This window comes from Callorhinus ursinus, unplaced genomic scaffold (assembly GCF_003265705.2).
Source record: "Callorhinus ursinus isolate GAN/ISIS: 27379988/994484 unplaced genomic scaffold, GSC_fseal_2.0 scaffold4, whole genome shotgun sequence".
NCBI lineage: Eukaryota > Metazoa > Chordata > Mammalia > Carnivora > Otariidae > Callorhinus > Callorhinus ursinus.
Genome location: NW_027397066.1, coordinates 63,334,388 through 63,354,589, shown reverse-complemented (window position 1 = coordinate 63,354,589; position 20,202 = coordinate 63,334,388). Strand labels below are relative to the sequence as shown.

Below are 20,202 nucleotides of genomic sequence, written 5' to 3'. Positions count from 1 at the left end.
TGGCTTATAGTTTGTACCGATCATAGGCAATTAAAAAAAATTCTCTGCTATGGTTCTTTTTTTTTTTTTTTAGACTTTACTTATTTATTTTTGCAAGATAGAGAGAGAGAGAGCACATGAGTTGGGGGGGGCAGATGGTGAAGCAGACTCCCCGCTGAGCAGAAAACCTAATGTGGGACTCGATCCCAGGACCCTGGGATCATGACCTGAGCCGAAGGCAGACGCTTAACTGACTGAGCCACCCAGGTGTCCTCTACTATAGTTGTTAAGAAGATTTAGATTCTTCTTTCAGCATAAGACAGCTGTACCATAACATGTGCTAAAACATCCACTATAAAGGATATCACTGTCACATATAATTGGTACTTAAAACCTTTTTTTGGAAAATTAGCTAATGACTTAAAATAAAAAGAAGAGGGTCTGAATAACTTTCACCTCTCTTGCTAGTAGAAACTGTTCTGCCTCAATGTACTTTTCTTCCCTTGCAAAATTGATCAGGTATATCATGGTACTAACACTAAGAAAGAGCATTCATGTTTAATATGTGATTTTGAGCAAGGCAAAAAAAGAACAAGATCAAGAGGCAGAAAATGGTTTTAACAAAAACTACACACTCATATAACTCATTGGTAAACTCCAAAATATGCTCACATTTAAAGCAACTCATATTCCCTTGTATTTTTATCCAAACCATTAAAATAACCATGCAAAGAAGAGAACATCAGCAATGCACCAGCTGAATTCTGATGGAAAGAGTGTAGTATTTTTTATAGTGTTCAACCTGTTTTGTTTTGTTTTTGTTTACTTTTCTGTTTGCATGGGGAGGAGGATAAAAGATAAAAGTGAAGAAAACAAAATCGTCATTCCTCAACCAACAAGGTAGACTGGGTGGTGCTGACCAGAATCACCCGACTGAGCCACCCTGGGTGAGGAGTGTGGGGAAACTGCTCTCCCCAAGCTACCCTGGCCAGCACATGACTACTATGTCCACCATCAAAGACATACACATTTGCCATTTGCATGTACCTGAACATAAATTATATGGGCGGGATATGGTTGGTCAACAAACATTTTTTGAGTATGTACCATGTACTAGGCACTGTTCTGTACAAGATGGTAAAAATGGACATCAAGAATAGCAGTTACGTGGGAAAGAATCAGCCAAAGGAGAGGACTTACAAAAACTGAGTTGGGGGCACCATTGCTTGGCATCAGTCCCATCATTGTTACCGTAATAAGGTGGGGGTGAGAAGACTCAATGTTAGTAGGGTTAACATTTCAATTGAAAATGAGCTCCACAAACCTTGCCCAGGCACTTGGGTGGCTCAGTCGGTTAAGCGGCTGGTGCTTGATTTTGGCTCAGGTCATGATCTCAGGGTCGTGAGATCGAGCCCCATGTTCAGGCTCTGCGCTGGGTGTGGAGCCTACTTAAAAAAAAAAAAAAAAAATGAGCTCCACAAACCTTTTTAGGACTTTTCCTCCCTTACCTCATCCCGGATCATGTCATTGTAGTGTTCTAATCACATGACCTTTTCACTAAAGGGAAAAGAAATATAAAGAAATCTAACTGAGGTTTTTGATCATGTCATTTGCTAAACCCTAGGTAGGATACTGATAATATTTAAGACAAATGAATCCGAGGAAGCAGAGTTACATAAAATTTCTCAATCACATTCACCACTTATTTTGTGGTAATCCATCAATCTGGTGGACTGTTGAAAAATGTGGCAAGCTGAATCAGTTTTTAATACATCCAAACAGAGCATCTAGATCAATTACCACAGTCTAGTTGTTTGATCACCCAGAGTGTCCTTAGTACCAAAGTATTTACTAAGTGGTAACCTAAAATAACTTCCTACTCATAAGGAAAAACATAATCACATAATTTATCCATCTATCCAGCAAGCCAGCTAGCCAGCCAATAGTACTTATTAACTACTTGTTATAGGCCAGATATTATGCTAAGCAATTAGGAATATCAAGAAGAAATTATCTCTGTCCTCAAGTAATTCATAATATTGTACAGTAGGCTCAAATTTTTTTATTGCACACCACCAACAGGAAAAATTTTTGAGCACATACACCCAATACCAAAAATATGCATTTCCTTATTTAAAAATATAAGTAACACTGTATTAATAAAGTGTGTATACATTATGTATAACAATACCACTATATTCATATAATACATCTACATAGAGATAGATAAATTACATCAGAAAAAAATATGCACAAAAATTGAGGTTAAAAGTACTAAAATGAGAAATAAATAGTTCTAAATAGAGTAAGAGAGAGTTCAAAGGGAAGAACCAGACTCTTAAATCAGTAACATCAGGGACAGTATCCAAGGAGATAGGTCACAGCTCTTTTGCAAGGGTACTCCTAATGTGTGCTCTACGAAGCACATCAGTGGCCTCATTGCGGTCCCATCTACTGCTTATGCCAGATTTCCCTGTTCCAGCATTAGGACTGCAGCATACATTTCCACGTATAAGAAAGTAATGTCAGATAGCCCTACATAAAAGATTTAGAACACAAACTTTAGGGATAGAGAAAAATAGTTTTGCTTTGGAAAATTCAAGACCATCTTAGTTTTAATTTTCTGTAGAAATTTAAGAGATTTCAGAACACTGACTGAAGCTTAAGTAGAAAATAACATATTACCCACAAGTTCTTTTTTGCAGTCATTAATAACATAACAATGAAAAGCCAAATTCTGCCACATTATTGGCAACCATCTTTGTATCACTAAAAAGAATGATCTTATCATTGACAGATGCTAAGACTCAGTGGTTTGAATCACACCATGTGTTACAAATTAAAAGGGCTAAAATCACAGTAATGTTAATATGGAAAAGAATAGGGAAAAAACAATTGTTAGGAGCTACAGGACCAACATTTAAAAGTAACCCACATATAACAACCCAAAAAAGCTGTGCATGAAATTCGATAACATATTAGTCCAGACGGTGCACTGAGCAAGTCTAGGTCCACTCCACGTAAAACTTGCCATGAAGAAAAAAGTAGCCACACTATGTTACTATTTCCATTAGAATGATAGAGGTAGGTTTACACATAGGAAAGAACTGTAAGAATATATACTGAGGTGTTAACATTACTTGTATGTGAAGGGGTTGGAATAAGGAAAACTTGTACCTTTTTAAACATCCATGTCTCTAAATTTGAATTTTACAAGGATAATTTAAATATTCTTATAATCAGGAAAAATATGTAACTATTTTAACAAACAAACAAAAAACCTTATTGAAAGCAATCATATTATGGTATAATGGAAAACATACTGAATTAAAAATCAGTAGACTTGGGTTCAAAAAATCAATGCTGCCACTCACCAGCCATGAAATAGATGGTCATTAATATTGGTGCTGGTGCTGGTAGTGGTTGCCATTATAGCAAAATGTTTCAACCAATTGACTCCAAAGGAGCCCTTAAGTTTGCCCATGTCCCCTCTCATTGAAATTCTGCCTCCTTCATATATATTGTATTCCAGCATTGCCCCCTACCCACTACATGTTGCATTACAGTCTGCTTAAAAAGATGGGTTTTTTTTCCACCTGTGATGGAATAACACACACACTAAAAATATCCTTTAATGGGCTTTAGTCTTTACAAAGGCCTCTTAGATCCCTCCCCTAGACTACAGCTAAGGATGGGCAAGCAAAACTGCTTGGTGGACAATGACATGTGTATTGAATGGTCATCTCTGGAGAGTGAGAACTACCTAATGATCCTCACTGGGAGGTTCCCCAGCCAGTGACACAGGAAAGTATCTCTCTGTTCTGTGTCTGAATGATTCCTCTAAGCCTGAACAGCCCTGGGTTCTAGTTTTCATCCCCTCTAAATAGTGCAGCACTCAGGACAAGTCCCTTAAAGTCCCTGTTTGGGAGTACATTCCAAGCACGTATATGAAAGTGAGACTATCTTTCGTTGCTCTACTACATGATGTCACATAAATTAATTTGTGGGTGGCTTCTTGAGTTGTATTTCAACAAACATTTAGCAAGTGCTATTATGCGCTAGATATTGTACCAAGAGCTGGACATGAATAAGATATGGCCCCTACCCTTAGAGTTCCACATAATAGTATCTCAAGTTGGTATATGGAAACAAAAGTAAAAGATAAACATTTTCATTCATAGGTTCATTTCTTCATGCAAATGGACAAAAAACCCATGGGCCTAATCTTCAAGGAGCTTACTTATTATTTGGTCTATACTGATTTACAGGAACAGAAGTGGGAGGTGAGATTTTTAAAAATCCTTTAGTGAGTCAACACACATTTATTAAGCATTTCCTATGTCCATGCCAGGGATACAAAGAAGATAAAAACTACTTGACAAGAAACTAATGGGAAGCAAATGAGAGAAGGAGGCAGTAAGTGCTTGGCTCTGTAACTGGTCAACCACATCTTCCTGGAGGATTTGAGGAATTTGCCCCTGAGGACAGACACTGGGACAATCTTGAAAAACCATTTCTTGCTAGGTAAAGAACAGAAAAGAAAGGGGATGGCCGGGAATACCACCAGACAGGGAAAAGAAAGAACAAAGGTAAGCAGGAGGTCCTGACTATACTAGGCTTACCCCAGGAGAAACATGGTGGCATTTAGGGTCCTCTGAAGCTAGCATTGGCAACTCTATTAAAATGCACTGGACTCTGGGGGATTCTCAGATCATCTTTAGTAAATAAAGACCCTGGGGATAAACTTTGAGGATAAAGAATGCGGCAGAGCCCTGAGGATAACCCCCAGTGAGAAGGGACAGCGGCTGGAGGCCAGGACCAAATCAGATTTCTGATCTGTGTTTGGGGAACTGCTAGCTCCTTGAAAGCACCGTCTTTCAGCCGTTTCCAAACTTTAGTGAGAGAAAGAATTGATGCAGTTTCTTATAAATTGTCCAGAGAATCTAGTTCTACAGTTGTGAAGAGAGATAGGTCTACGATTTTGCCCTCTTTCTTTTTTAACAAACACCCCTGTAATTCAGATGCAGACGGTCAACAGACCACATTCTAAGAAGCACCGGCTTGGAGCTGCATCAAGGGATCTGATGAAAGAGGGAAAGATGCCACAGAATTTTCCTCTGAGATATGAAACCCTGTACCAGAAAATTAGAGGCTGTCACTCAACATGAATACCGACTACTGACTCGCCAGAGCCACATGCAGAGCTGCAGAGCTAAAACTGTCTTGTGCATTTGTCCAGAAGCATCAAGAGAGTCATGTGAGCCTAGAAGCGTGTTTTTGTAAATACCAAGGCACAGTAAAAAAGAAATTGCTATTTTTCTGGGCATGTTGCTCATTTCTGCTTTATTCTTCGATCCTGTAGCTAGCTGCATGTTTCTGAAAAGCTGTAGTATCGGGGCCAGCTATGGCCACAAGCTGGAAGGAAAAGCTAAGGTCCAGGGGGAAATAAGGCTGATAAACTAGGCCTCCATGCAGGAACCAGTCAGCTTTGACCAACTCCCCAAGCTCAGGCACATACCCCACACCAAAAGAAGGAAAAGAATTCAGAAATGAGATAGAGAGGGTGGTACAAAATGAAACACAGGGGAGGGGAGGAGCTTTTCATCCACTGTCTGAGCCAAAGATTGCCTTTCAAAAAAATTCTTCGTTAAAAAAAAAAATTCTTTGTTTACTGTTCCTGAGGAAAATAGGACAAAAAATTATATTATTTTATCTTAAAGATCAAGGTACAATGGTAAAGCCATTTAAAAAGTGTATGAACTTGATCACCAAGTTTTCTATTTTAAAAAAACTTTTTATATGTAACTTTCTAATGGGAAGGCTGATTCTTATGTAGGAACTTCAATTCGAATATAGATAACATATTGATTTTTTTTTTTAACATTAGTACACTGACTCTAAAATCACTTGTCTCAGTCCTGTCTCAGTATAAGACTCAAGGTCTCAAGGGGTAGCATTCCACAGGAAAAGAGTGACATCTGCAGGAATATTGTGTTGCTACACAGTAAAATCCACAGGAATTCTCAAAAAATCAAACAATTCATTAGCACACAGATTACACACTCAGCACATTGCCTGGCATACACTAAACTCTCAACAATGGTTATTGTTGCTTGTGTGACAGTGATGGTATATGCTTTTGCATTGCATTTCTTGAAATTAAAAAGTAAAAACAAGCCCAAGGAAGAAAAGGGCCAGAGGCTATGCTAATTCTCATATCAATCTTCTGTTTTTCATAGGAACCCTTCCAAGACAGATAAGAATCTATTTTCTTTTTAAAGACCTTATAGAAGGAAATTCCACAGCCTTCCACATCAATGCCATGGCTCTATAATCTTCAGCAGGGTCAGGTTTAGGGAAACTTAGTTAAGCATGTAAATATAGTTTAGAAAGCTCCCCATCTCTCTTTTCAGAATAGACACCACCCACCCATTTTAGAGCATACATTCCTTTATCTGTTCAATAAACATTTGTTGTGTACCTACTATGTACTTGAGTACAATGGTGAACCAGATATAGTTCCTGTCCGTGACGGGTTAACTGTCTGCTGATCCTGCAAGATTTCAGGTGTTCTTGCCTCCTTTTCCCTGTCTCCCACATTTTTTTTTTTTTAATTTTAGAGAGAAAGAGAGAGCAAACATGTGAGCAGGGCGGGGGCAGAGGGAAAGAAGCAGACTCCCCACTGAGTGGGGAGACCAACACAGGGCTTGATCTCATGAACTCGAGATCATGACCTGAGCCGAAAGCAAGAGTCAGCCACTTAACCTACTGAGCCACCCAGGTGCCCCTCCCACCTCTTTTTTCAGCTCCTCATTTGTTCTTCCTTATAAACACTGCATGCTACGAACTTCCCATAATCTTCCTCACTCCCAGCAAAACTATCCTACCAAGGCAAACACTCCAGTGAAACACTAAAATAAAAATTATTTTCTCTATTTTCTACAGAAATAAAAAAAAAACTGAAAGGACTTGTGGTTACATCTTGAATGTACATTAGTGGCTAACAAGCTATGTTTATCATTTATGGGGGCTTTTAAATATAATTTTCAATGTGCAGCCATTTGGAGAGTAAAAATTTTAGTGTAGTGTCTGTATATCATTTGTGAGAAATCAAACCTCACTATTGTTATAAACAGTTTAGGCTAAAAAAACTCTGACTCCTAAATTAATGAAGAAGCTTACCACATTCAAGCCTTACTGATTTCTCCTCTGTAGTATCTTTCAGTGTATTTAGAATACCACGCTTAGGGCTAATATTATTGGCTATGCAATTAGTAAAAATAGATTTGATCCTAATTTTCACTCTAAAGATTTTGAGGCAACATTATTTGATCATTCCTTCACTCATTGAAATTTGTAAAGCAATTTGGGGTTCTATATAAAACTAAGCATGTAATTACCATATAACCATGACCCAACAACTGCATTTTGGGGCATTTATCCCAAATAAATGAAAAATTATGTTTGTACAAAAACCTGTACACTACTGTTCAGAGCAGTTACATTTATAATAGCTCAAAACTGGAACTAACCCAGATGTCCTTCAACAGGTGGCTGGCAAAACAAAGGGTGGCACACAAATATCATGGAACACTATTCAGCAATAAAAAAAAGAATGAACTAGTCATACACACAACATCTCGGATGAATTTCTAGGTAATTAACCTGAATGAAAAAGGCCAATTCCAAAAGGTTATATACACTGTATGATTCCATTTATGTAACATGCTTGAAATGACAAAATCATAGAAATGTTGGACAGGTGAATGGTTGCCAGGGGATAAGGAGGGAGTGAGAATAAGAGTGAAGTAGGTGGCTATAAAAGGACAACAGGAAGGATCCTGTGGTGATGGAAAGAGTCCATATCTGGACCTTATCAATGTCAATATCGTGGTTGTGATACTGTACTACAGTGTCACCACTGGAGGAAACTGGGCAAAGGGTACAAGGGCTCTCTCTCTCTCTCTATTATTTCTTATAATTGCATGTGAGTCTACAATGACCTCAAAATAAAAAGCTTATTAAAAAAAAAAGATACTGAACACCTAAGGCAAAGGAACTACAAATAGAATAAAGACCCCTTAAAGGGGCGCCTGGGTGCCTCAGTCGTTAAGCAGCTGCCTTTGGCTCAGGTCATGATCCCAGGGTCCTGGGATCGAGTCCCACATCGGGCTCCCTGCTCAGTGGGAAGCCTGCTTCTCCCTCTCCCACTCCCCCTGCTTGTGTTCCTGCTCTCGCTGTGTGTCTCTCTCTGTCAAATAAATAAAATCTTAAAAAAAAAAAAAAGACCCCTTAAAGGACACTAAATACCTACAGGAAAGAAGGCAATTACACTGGGGTGTGGTAAATTCAATTCTACAGTTTGCATGGATGCCAGGGGGACACAGACGAAAAGCACTGAACCTATAATGGGAATAAGGGATATGAAAAGTTTCCCAGGGGCATCTGGGCGGCTCAGTCCGTTGAGCATCCAACTCTTGATTTTGGCTCAGGTCATGATCTCAGGGTTGTGAGATGGAGCACCATGTTAGACTCCACACTGGGCATGGAGACTGCTTAAGATTCTCTCTCTCCCTCTCCCTCTGCCCCTCGTCTCTCTCTCTCCCTCTCCCTCTCTCTTCCCCCTTTCTTAAAAAAAAAAAAAAAAAAAAGAAAAGTTTCCCAGAAAAGGTGATGCTGCAGTAGAGACTTCAAGGATTAGTGGGAGTTGTCCTGTCACAGAAAGGAGAGAAAGGGTGAAGGGCATTCTAGCCAAGGGAACAGCATGTGCGAAGGAGACTGGAAATAATGTGGTATATTCAGGAAACTCTGAGCAGTTCAGTAGCTCGTTTGTGTGGTGGGTAAGGGGGCTGAGTGAGACAGGGCTCACTGCAATCCAAAGGCAAGGTCTAGGTCAAGCCCTTATTTTAAAGGGCTTGAAGTATATCCTGTAGGGTATAGCCAGAGGTTACAGGTTTGTCTCTCTGTTTGTTCATAGAAATAAAGAAGATTTAGGTTTTAAAGGGCATAAGGGAAGAGACTGGATTGAATTGAAGGTGGGGACCAGAAGTAGTTTATGAGATATGACTGAGATTTAAACTAGAGCAGTGACAACAGGAATGAAGAAAAGGGGTGGATTTGACAGACTTAACAGAGACAGAATCCAACAGTACATAGTGATTGTTTGAATGTGAGAAGGGAAGATGAGGGAAGAATCTAGCACACGACTGCAAATGAGTGGAACTAGGGTGCCACCTCCCAACCCAGAGGAGACATCCCTGTTAGTAATTATACTCTTCACATCTCAAATCAGCTCTCCCAGGAGCCACTACTTATCTATCAGGGTTAGCAAATAAGTTGTATTTATTTTCCACCTCTTACCTTAGATGACTCCTGAATTTCTAGATAGATGGTGGTACTATCCATAAAAATAGGTAAAACAAGAATTTGAAGAGAAAAATTTTGAACTTGGTTTGATATGTTCCCGAGTATGACAGTCATGAGAAATATCGAATAGGAAACTGGATATTTAGGTGTATAGCCAGGGTAGAAATTTGGGTATCAGTAGCCATGTATGTGGAAATTAAACCACAGAATTAAGCAGTGTGTGAAGAGAGAAGGAGAAAAGGATCGAGAGCAGAACCCTCAGGAACACAGATATTTGTGAGACGGACAAAGGAAGTGACCACAAAAGAGACTAAGATAATATGTTAAAAAAAATAAAAAGAAAACCAGGAGAGCATGGTTACTGAAACCAAGGAAGGAAAGAAAGGCGAAGTGGTCAGTAAACAAGTGCTGCAGATAAGTCAGTACAATATGGACTAAAAAGTACCTGTTGACAGAGACATAGAGAAGATGGTGATGGTGGTCACATCACAGATTTTGGGTTTTCTGCAATCCTTACACAAAAAGAGAAGAGCTAAATAGCAAAACAAAAAATACATGAAAAAATTTATAAAAATAAATAGGTAATATAATATCCCTATATATCTCAAAATATGAGCAAATCATAAGACTTGTGTCCTTTTACAGGTATATCTGAAGAAGAAAGCAGAAGGAAGCCACAAGGCATCTGACAGACCAACAGATATTCATTGGAAAGGATACAGAACAAATTGAAAGCCACAGTTGAAACTAGGAGGGACTTTGTCCAACCCAGGGAATGTAAGAGGTGTGGGGTATGGCATAGAAGGGCTGGGGCATTCTAGCCCTTATGAACGCTTAAGATTGACCCTCCAAGACTCTCAGCCAGGACAGAGCCCCCACCCTATTTGGAGAGAGCCTGCCATGAGTGCAATAGAGATTAAGGAAGACAGACACAATAAGACAAAGGAGAGAAAAGGTGCAGAGAAAAGTACAAAAGATGAACTGAGTCAGGAAAGATCAAGAAAAAAGCTCTCAATTTTTGTATACAGAAACAACAGCAGAGGGAATCCCAAAAAGTTAGGAAAACTATCTAAAACAAGCAGCTTTCTAAAGTTCAGGAAAATATAAATTTGCATAAAAATGAACAATAAAAAAATATAGAGGTCAAATCCCAAAAAAAGTTACTATAATAAAAAAAAGAGAAGAGGGACGCCTGGGCGGCTCAGTTGGTTAAGTGTCTGCCTTTGGCTCAGGTCATGATCCCAGGGTCTTGGGATGGAGCCCCAGCATCGGGTTCCCTGCTCAGCAGAGAGTCTGTTTCTCCCTCTCCCTAAGCCTCTCCACCTGCTTGTGCACTCTAATAAATAAACAAAAATCTTTAAAAGAGAGAAGAAGGGACAGAGTACCTTCCTTGCATGTCATGAGAGCATATAAAAAAAAATACATTCTCAAAAAACAGATCAAAACTGTAATGTGTAACTTCAAAATGAGCTTAAGGACATTAAGAAAATGCTAGAAGGGGGCACCTGGGTGGCTCAGTCAGTTAAATTTCTGCCTTTGGCTCAGGTCATGATCCTGGAGTCTGGACTGAGCTCCAAGTCGGGCTCCTTGCTCGGTGGGGAGTCTGCTTCTCTCTCTGCCTCTGCTTCTGCCCCTGCTTGTGCTCCTCTCTCTCACTCTCTTGCTTGCTCTCTATCTCTCTCTCCCTCTCTCTCTCAAATAAATAAAATCTTTAAAAAAAGGAAAATGATAGAAGATAGGAAAAGACAACATAAATAAGAATTTTAAAACCTAGAAATGCTGATCTTAAGAATTAATGAATAAGAAAAATTATTTTAGAAATGAATAATAAAGGAAACACAAAAGTGAAGAAGAAAAATGTTTAAATAAAAGAGAATGAAGAAAGATAAAAAGTATTTGAGAGAAAGTGACTGCTATTGACTTTGGTGTCCCTCAAAATTTATGGTCGAAACCCATCCCCCAAATGTGGTATATTTGGAGGTGGGGCATTTGGGAGGTGATTAGTTGATTTGCCCCCATGAATGAGATCAGTACTCTTATAAAAAAGACCCCAGAGAGCCATGTGAGGTACACAGCAAGAAGACATTAGTCTATAAATTTGGAAGTGGGCTCTCACCAGACACCAAATCTGCTGGCACCTTGATCTTGGACTCCCCAGCCTACAGGACTGTGAGAAATAAATTTCCAGTTTTATAAGCCACCAAGTCTATGGTATTCTGCTACAACAACCCAAATGGGCCAAAACCAATATTGAAGAAATATTGAAGTGACAAATATTGAAGATAAGTGAAAAGAGCCAACATATGGATACTAAGAATCCTTGAAGAAGGAAAACAAAGTAAAATAACAGAAATAAAAGATTCAAAATCATATACTGAAAGATTAGCCATATACCTGAGAATATGAATATAGAACAATCAACCCCAAGACATTCTAACAAAATTAATGAACTTTAAATTTTTTTTAAGATTTTATTTATTTATTTGAGACAGAATGAGAGAGGAGAGAGAAAGAGAGAGCACATGAGTGGAGAGGGGCAGAGGGAGAAGGAGAAGCAGGCTCCCCGCCGAGCGCAGAGCCTGACATGGAGCTTATCCTGTGACTCGGATCATGATCTGAGCCGAAGGCAGATGCTTAACTGACTGAGCCACCCAGGCACCCCTGAACTTTAAATTTTTAAAAAATCTTCCCAGCATCTAATCAAAATAACATATGATTTATAAGAAAATTTGATTATGTTTAGACTCAACTATAGCAATTCTTTATGTGCTTGAAAATGAATTAATATATTTAAGATATTCAAGGAAAGAACATGTAAGTCAAGGATATTATATCCACAAAACTAAGTAGGAAGGACTCAGACAAACTTTTATCAACATACAGGAACTTAGAGACTATCATTCCCTCAAGTCCTTTTCTTTTTTTTTTAAGATTTTATTTATTTATTCATGAGAGAGAGAGAGAGAGAGAGAGGCAGAGGCAGAGGGAAAAGCAGGCTCCCCGTGGAGCAGAGAGCCTGATGTGGGACTCATCCCAGAACCCTGGGATCATGACCTGAGTTGAAGGCAGACACTTAAACTGTCGAGCCACCCAGGTGCCCCTCCCTCAAGTCTTTTTCAATGAATTTCATAGAGAACCAGCAGCAGAGAACTAAAACAACTAGAACATTAACATAAGGACTAGTAGTATTAACTAAATGTAGAAAGAAAGGAAGATTAAAGAGAGATTGTATGTATATAATGTACATATAATACGATACATATAACATATGTATATGTACATATAGACATATACACAATATATAACATAATATATATTACATATAACGTATATTATACAATGGTATATAAAATATATATTATATATAATGTATATAACAGCTGTATAAACTGATAGTGTAGATATAGCTACAACTATAAAAACAGAAAGAAAGGGAAGCAAGAATGGGCATAGGATATGCAAACAATAACTGTTTTCAGTAATCATAATTGTGGTGATAATCAGTATTGTAATCTGATATTGTGTGTATAATGCAGCATAAAACAAGTAATTATGTGATGTCTTAATTCAATCAGACTAAGCATCCTTGATAACCAGGATTCTCGGTGAAAACCCTGTAGTGCTGAATATTAATTGGAAATGTCAGTATGAACTTGTATGGTATCTAATCTTTAAATATAAATATTTCAATGAGTATGCCTAGCACCCATATTTTAGTCTTGAAGTACTCTTTTCTGTTAAAGAAAACCAGGGCTGTATTAGATTCCTAGGGCAGCTGTAAAAATTACCACAAACTTTATGGCTTAAAAGGGTAGAAATTTGGGCACCTGGGTGGCTCAGATGGTTAAGCGTCTGCCTTCGGCTCAGGTCATGATCCCAGGGTCCTGGGATCGAGTCCCGCATCGGGCTCCCTGCTCCTTGGGAGGCTGCTTCTCCCTCTGCCTCTCTCTCTCTCTCTCTCTCTGTCTCTCATGAATAAATAAATAAAATCTTAAAAAAAAAGGGTAGAAATTTAGGGGCGCGTGCGTGGCTCAGCCGTTAGACATCTGCCCTTGGCTCAGGTCATGATCCCAGGGTCCTGGGATGGAGCCCCACATCGGGCTCCCTGCTAGGTGGGAAGCCAGCTTCTCCCTCACCCACTCCCCCTGCTTGTGTCCCCTCTCTCACTGTATCTCAAATAAATAAATAAAATCTTTAAAGAAAGAAAAACAAAACAAAACAAAAGGGCAGACATTTATTTTCATAGTTCTAGAAGCTAGAAGTCTGAAATCAAAGTGTCAGCAGGACCACGCTTCCTGTGAAAGCTCTAGGGGAGAATTACTCCTTGTCTTTTCCAAACTTCTGGTGTCTTCAGATCTCTCTTGGTTTCTGACAGCATAACTACAGTCTCTACCTCTGTCTTCACATGGACTTCTCTATGTGTCTGTCTTATCCTCTTCTATCTCTTACAGGGAAACATATGACCAGACTGAAGGTCTAGCTCAATCCAGAATGATCTCATCTTGTGTCCTTTAATTTAACTGCATCTGCAAAGATCACTTTTCCAAGTAAGGTCACATTCATAGGTTCTAGAAGGACCTATCTTTTGAGGAGCCACTACTCACCCCACTACAGTTTGCCCACTAAAATTTATGTCCATCCAGTATACAAAATACATTCACTCCATGCCAACATTCCCAAAAGTCTCAACCAATTATAGCATCAACTCTAAAATCTCATCTAAATATCATCAGACCAAAAGTCCCAAATCTCATCAAAATTAGGTATGAATGAGACGCTAGGTATGATCCATCCTGGGACAAAATTCCTCTCCATCTGTAGTCCTGTGCAACTAGAAAACAAATCATCTGCTTCTAAAACACAATGGTAGGACAGGCACAAGATAGACATTCCCATTGCAAAAGAGAGATATTGGAAGGAATAAAGGGGTCACCAGTCCCAAGCAAATTCCAAATCCAGGAGGACAAATTCCTTTAGGTTTCAAGGCCTGAAAATAATCCTCTATGGCCTGATGCTAAGCCTCTGAGCCTGTGATGGGACCTTGCCAGTCTCTGTGCCACTGGGGCTCTCTCTTGGAGACATTCTTCCTTTTTCTCGAAAGGTGACACATGTTTGCAGCCAAGTAGCTTTATCAGCCAGTTTCCTGCCTATAAGATCTCGAAGTCCCAACAGCCTTCCCTCATTTTGTCTCTCTCTGTCCCCTTCGATCCAAGCTGTCAGTATTTCTGCTAATGCTACATTTTCAAAATCCTTGTGGGCCACCCATGTTATGTCATGGAGGTCTACTCCGTTAGACAAGAGAGGGTTCTCCACAGATCTTTCCTGGATCACCCCATCTCTGTTCCTGGCTTCTGCCAAGTTGGTTGAGTAAATCCACAAGTCACAAGCCTAATTTTTTTAAGCAAAAGGTTGCCCAGCTACATCCTTGACCCTCTCTCTAGAGCGTATTTTTCCAACAATGAACTTCCTAATTTTGATCCTTTGTGATCTGGATAGTGTGAGACACTCCCGAATCATCAGGGCTTGAACCTTTTTCCCTTAATAGCTCCTTCCTTCCATTTACTTCCTTCCTTTATATTTTAAGCAGTAAGGAGAAACCAATTTGCTCCTCTAACACTTTACATGCCTTCTACTTGATCTCTTCTGGGCCTGCATGTCTAAAATCTTTCTCCCCTTTCTCTTATAAAGATTGGAATTTAAGGTCCACCCTAAATCCAGGATGATCTGGAGATCTTAAGCTTAATTGCATGTGCAAAGGCCCTATTTCCAAATAAAGTCACATTCAGAGGTACCAACAATTAGGACTTGACTATATCGTTTGAAGGCTACAATTGATCCCTGTGCAAGGGCTTTTTGGGGAAATGACTGATTATAAATCTAGAGCAGTAAATTCACATGATGAGCCAGTACCATCTTGACACACCAAAAAGAAAGAAGCTATTAAAGCCTACTAAGGTCATGCCATAAGAACTTAAGAGCCAATTTGAAGAGGCTCCCACTGACCAAAGATGAAGCAATTTGAGTGTCAGTGAAGAAATGAACTACAATGAATTGAAAATGATCAAATATCTTTAAATTCGTGAGTTCAAAGTAATGTTTTTAATTGAACTGGTCCTTGTGAAGATAACAGCGAACCAACTTGTTCTCTTGAAACCTAGGTAAATAAAATGAAAGAATCAATTATCTTGCTTTCCCTATTTGAACTATATCACTGGGTAACCAAACAGTAGAGGAGTATCTCCTTACGAAAATATTCCAGTTAACATAAGGAAACAAAATGACAAAATTTTCCTGTCACTATTTTGCAAACACCATGAATTAATGGATCTAGGCACTGAACATCAATGGTTGGTAACATCAAGAAAGAACAAAACCCAGACATTAGGTGTCTCCAGATGAAAGAACACCTTACCACCTATAGTCTCGCCAAAAGGATCAAAAGGAATCTGATCAAGCTTCTGGATCCCACTGGCAATGTGCAGAGAATACAGATGACAGGGTAACATATGGAACTATATCATGGTTCTACAAAGAACAGAAAACAGACTATGAGAAAATATATCAGTTCTTTCACAGATAAATTGTAAGCAATGAAAGGAATGGAGGAAAATCTGTACATTTCAAAAAGGACTTAAAAGATCAAGTTTTTTAAAAATGGGCAGACTAAAGCTACCTTGTCAACGGATGCATACTTGGATAACAAAACCATCAAAAGACCCAAGGGGGTGACTTTTGCAATCAAAAGTCAGGGTATTGATTAGTTTGAGAGGAAGGCTAAAGATTGTGATTGGTATGAGGAGTATGAAGTGGGTACTGGCGTGACTGGCAAAGTCCATTTTGTTGTGGTTTGTTTGTTTCCGTATTTTTATTTTACAATTAAGAGGTGGTTGTTGTTGTTGTTGTTTTAAGTGTCCAATGAGTTTAACATTCCTGGCAAAAGAAGTTTCAATAGAGCTGTAGAGCAAAAGTTAGACTGCAGTGAGATAAGGAATGAAAGGAAAGTTAGAAATGGGAATAATAAATGTAGGCTTCTGTCGCTGAAGTGTGGCTGAGAATGGAAGGCGAGAGAGCTATAGGTTTAAGATGACATAGGGCAAAGACAGAGAGGTTTCCTTTTTTTTCTTTTTGCTCATTTGGTTTAAAATGAATGAGACTTGAACAGGTTTATGTGCCAAAGGGAGAGAAAAAGTAGAAAGCGGAACATTGGAGATGCATTTGAGAGAAGGGTAATTGGCAGAGCAAAATCCATGAGGAGACTAAAGGGAATATGATACCAAAAATAGGTAGCAGATTGACCCTAAGTAGGAGGCTGAAAGTGGTCATTTCTACTGAGACAATGGAAAGGAAACGAAAAATTTGAGGTAAACTTAGAGATGGAGGGCTAACAGCAGAAAGCTGAGGAAGTTCCCACTCTCTGTTCTCTATTTTCTCTGTGAAACAGGAAAGGGACTATCTGCTGATACAGGTGGGAGGTGGGGAGCATAAGGTATTCAGTGAATGTTTAAAATATCCAAAGTGGTCTTGGAAGTTCCATAGAGACTGAAAGCTGAATTCATAGTGATACTAATCCATGCCATTTTGTCATATTCTTCAGAAACTTGAGTGTAGGATTAAAGAGGGTATAGTTAAATTGATGAACTCTTTGTTGTTCATTTGTATTTTCAGGTCAGCCTAATAAGGCAGGAACTGGTTAAGGTGATAGGGAAAGACAGAAAGGAGAGTACTGAAAAAATGGGGCCAGGGGACGAAATAACTCTGAGGCTTAAAGCACTGAGTGAATAGGGCTATGGGATGAAAAACAGATTTAGGAGAAAAGATAATGAGTTCATTTTTAATATTTCAAGTTTCTATGTCCAGTTCTAAATGTGAACCCAGATGCCCAGAAAGGAGATCTGGCCTGAAACTGCAGATTTGAGAAGCATCACCTTAAAGAAAATACAGAGTAAAAATAGAATATTAAAAAAAAAAAATGAAGAAAGAATCCTGAAAAACACTCTGGCTTAAAGATCAGGTAGAGAAATAGCAGGTATCAAAAGTCTCTGGGATGGACAGGCCAGAGAGGTAAGGAAAAAATCCAGGTGAAAGATGTCCCCAAAGCCCAGAAAAAAAGAGTCTGGGGGTAGGGAGTGGTCAAAATGTCAATGCTGCTGAGATGTGCAAAAGATGCCTTATTCATCTTTGTTTTCTTAGTGTCTAGGAAAACATGTGGCACATAGTTGAAACTCAGTAAGTGTAAATGTCCATGTTGTGTCCATCTCAATACCTGCAAGTCTCACTCCAACACTGTTAGGTTGTAAAAAATGCAAAAAGGGTATATAGGAAGGAAGGGAGAAAGGTAAGGGAAAGAAAAGAAAAAAGAAAAAAATACCTCACTCACCCAAATGTTTCATGCCGGTCCCATGTCTCTCCATCCCAGCTCACTGAAAATCATCCTATAAAACAAAGCATAATCTAAGTTCTCCCAAACTGCATATGCCTGTAAAATACAGACTGACTCATTGAAACAGTACAAATTCAAAGTTTCCTTGCTCTTGGGCCCATGTGAGATGCAGGGCTTACAGCTCCTTGAGAACAACCACCCCCCCGCCCCGGCAAGTGCCTCTAAAACCTGAGATGTGTCTCACAGGTGCTCAGGATGGGGCGCTGCCATTTTCCCACTATCTCTTGCTGGGTGGTTGAGTTCTCCATCCTGTCACTTCAAGGCCACTGAGGTCTCCTGCTACATGCTGCTGTTGACCCCCCAACCATCCCTAGGTGCCAGAGACCTCACCAGGTGTTATTCCTCTATCAGGCCACTTAAATCTTCTGTCAAGCACCATGGCTGAACATCCAGAGCCCTCAAAGTTCCAAAATTCCATGGCTCTCTGTGGGGAATTGTGCTTCTCCCTTCTGTGTTCTCATGTTAAATGTGCCCCAAAGCAATGTTGCTCCTGCTTACATTGTCTTACAGACCTGAGTAGAAGAGATCTCTCAATTTGTTTTTTACTCATAGACCTCTTTTTTTTTTTTCTCTAGGATTCAGACATGGATTGTTGTGACATCTAGCTTTTCATATCTGTCCGTTCATTTTATATCTGGGGTTTTTTTTTAAGTGCTTGATGTCAAAGAGTGCTTAATTTAAAAATCAAACCACATGAATGAATCAGAGAGAACTGAAATGGGTATAAATTATAAAAATCATACAGAAATCGTTTTGCAACAGGTTTCATGGGCACATTATTGATGGTCAAAGCAGCTGCCATTCTTAGTTCTTCATTCTAGTGTCCCATCATTACCATAACTCAGCTACTTTCTCAATCCCTGATCATCTCTGAGCACCTTTGTAATTCTGTTTCAAATAACAGACTGCAGACTTTCTTCCCACATGTCCAGGTCAAATTCCCAAGAAAGAAACTGATTGGACAAGCTAATTACCATTGTTATTGTATGGACATTTGTGTCAGGACACCTTTGCATCAGCAGTGACCACAAGTTAGTGTCATACAGTACCAGCAAGAATCCATGCACAAGGAGCTTCCCAGAAGGGGTCAGTGGGAGTGACAGGCATTCTCAGACATGAACTTCCTCCATCAGGAAATAACAATTCCTGCACTTAGTAACCTTCAGTAAAGATAGGTACTAGGCACACAGTTAGCTCTCAAATATTAGTTTTAGTTCCATGACTTAAAGAATTCCTTCGCATGACATTAAGTCCATTTAGGATATTTTTATCTTTCCAGTTTTATCTAATACATCTTCACTTGAATTCTAATAATGGCTAACATTTTCAGATAATAACAATATGCCTGGCACTTTTCTGTTATTAAATGGATTCACTCATTTCATCTTCACAACATAAAGTACCTCCATTACCCCTATTTTATAAATAAGAAAACTGAGACACAGAGATGTTAAGTACTTGCACAAGGGCACATAGCTAATAAATGGCTGAACAAGAATTCAAACCCAGGTATCATGGCTTCAAAGCTCAGAACTTATCACTAAGCCACACTGTTTCTCAAACATCAGCTAATATTACTACCATAATAATAAATAAATAACAGGAATAATGAGTGATTACTATATGCCAAAGAATGGGCTAAGGATACTACATATAGGGATGCAAAACCGTTTCATCCTGTGGCCGTTATTAAAAAAACATTTGCATCATAGTGCACAGCCAGAAACAAAGAAATCTGTAACTTTTCCTCTAAGCATTGTATTAGCTGCACCCCAAGTTTGGCTATGTTCCATCTTTATCATCCTGTTCAGTAGATTTTCTCATTTCCATTGTGATTTCTTCATCAAGCCATGAAATATCTAGAAGTGTTTTGTTCAGTTCCAGACATTTGGGAGTTTTTAGTTTTCTTGTTTATTTCTACTTTAATTCTATTGTGGTCAGAGAACATGCCCTGAATGGTTTCAGTGTTTTGAATGTTGCTGGGGGTTTCTTTACGGCTTAGTGCATACTCAATTTTGGTAAATGTTCCAAGTGCATCAGCTTTCCTCTATTTTCAGCTACTTCAAAGGACTGACTTTAGCTTAGAAAACCTCGAGAGTCCCTTCTAACACTACGTGTGAGAGTCTACGTGTAAGTAACTGGTGAAGAGTTAGCTCTCGTTCTTAATTTTCTTCCAGTGAACTCTCTTCTTTTCCCCTTGAAGAAAACACCACCTGTATTCGCCTGCACAGTCCTGTGCTCTTCTCACCGACGAGGAGAGACTGGCACCTCAGTTCCGCCGCCCGGAGCGGCCCGAACGCCGGACCCCGAGCCGCCCGCCCACGCGCGCGTCCGCTCCCGCTTCGCGCCAGCCCCAACCCCAGCCCCAAACCTCCCTGCCCCAGAGGAGGCCGAGGGGCGGGGCCCGCCGCGGCGTG

The 20,202-nt window shown here is 39.4% G+C and overlaps 1 long non-coding RNA gene across 1 annotated transcript; it reads right to left on the bottom strand.

Annotated features, from left to right (window-relative positions):
• Positions 1 to 1,303: 1,303 nt before the first annotated feature.
• Positions 1,304 to 20,134, bottom strand: LOC141372477 (uncharacterized). Its single transcript, XR_012377739.1, has 3 exons — positions 19,999 to 20,134; positions 17,723 to 17,777; positions 1,304 to 1,424 (listed from the first exon to the last, which is right to left on the bottom strand). It is a non-coding gene; the product is annotated as an uncharacterized lncRNA (long non-coding RNA).
• Between the last annotated feature and the right edge of the window lie 68 nt (positions 20,135 to 20,202).